We start from the raw sequence: 1,379 nt of genomic DNA on the forward strand, positions 1-1,379 counted from the left end.
CACTACAGTTGGGAGGAAAAGCTTAATTCGTGTTTTGAAGGGTCTCGCCAAAATCTGTGTTGTGACATCATACCTAATGCATACATTTTCAGAGATGCATTATTAAAAAAAAATATATATATATATTTTAACTAGACAAGTCAGTTAAGAACAAATTCTTATTTACAATGACGGCCTACCGGGGAACAGTGGGTTAACTGCCATTGTTCAGGGGCAGCACGATTGATTTTTACCTTGTCAGCTCGGGGATTCGATCCAGCAACAATATTCTGTTACTGGCCCAACACTCTAACCACTAGGCTACCTGCCGCCCCAAACACAATTATGATGCATTAGGCCTACAAATTTAAAAAATGTTTCGACAGTAACAGTTCCTCAAAATGTAATAATCGTCACAGCCCTACCTAAGACTTTAGAAAACTTGAATTTGGATAAAGGCCTATGCTTCGAGACATCGTTGTCCCTTTCTTTTCATAGTTGTTGTTTATAGCACTTGTTAGAGCCAGGGTCATTCGGGCAGAATAGGGGACGTGCTGGTTTCTTATTGAATGGGATAGGTTATCGCCATTGAGCATATTGTATCGTCATGTTTAGCATGTGGATGGATTGGGGAGGGTTTAGAGGCGAGAGACCTGCACCGTTTCCGGAGCGCGACAGACAAAGCTACAATCAGTTTAAAATGTGTTATTATGTGCCATTATTATTTTGATTAATCTTATCATTATTATATTATCATCATATTATGTCTAATTGGGTGTGGTTGTCCTGTACTTGCACTCACAAAGGGATCATTACTGTTCCACAGAATGACTGAATGGCGAGACTCTTGCTGTGAACTTATTCAAATAAATCTCCGTGCGCACTTCACTGTAAACTTGACCCGCCGAGCGCTCGTGATGCCTCGGTAGGGACAATGCCTGAAGCCTCTTGCACGCATTCTCACACCTATGGAACATGGAGGAGTGGGAAGCATATTGCTAAACTTAAAACAAATGTAAATCAAGTGTTTTATTGTATGTAATTTTCACTTGTATAAAACAATGAGAACGTTTCCATAAACAAAATAATAAAGAATGTGAGTCGATATTGTCGATGACTTCAGCCATTCTTATTCAATGAGAACAGGCTACACAAATAGGCCACACAAACGTATGAATGTTCAGGTAGGAATGGTAGGTATTTGAAGCTGAAGTTAATATGGCCAAAATAAATAAAGTGTTACATAAAAAAGGGCATTCTGTGATAGAGGATCAACACAGATTGAAATACGTCGCCCGAGCTATTCAAACAATGTTCATTTGTTTCTGTTAAGTCACTTATGTCTGAACTCTAGAAGCAGTTGTATAAATACAGAACAGGCTGCACACACAGAAACCAAC

The sequence above is a fragment of the Oncorhynchus clarkii genome, chromosome 24 (assembly GCF_045791955.1).
Source record: "Oncorhynchus clarkii lewisi isolate Uvic-CL-2024 chromosome 24, UVic_Ocla_1.0, whole genome shotgun sequence".
Lineage (NCBI taxonomy): Eukaryota > Metazoa > Chordata > Actinopteri > Salmoniformes > Salmonidae > Oncorhynchus > Oncorhynchus clarkii.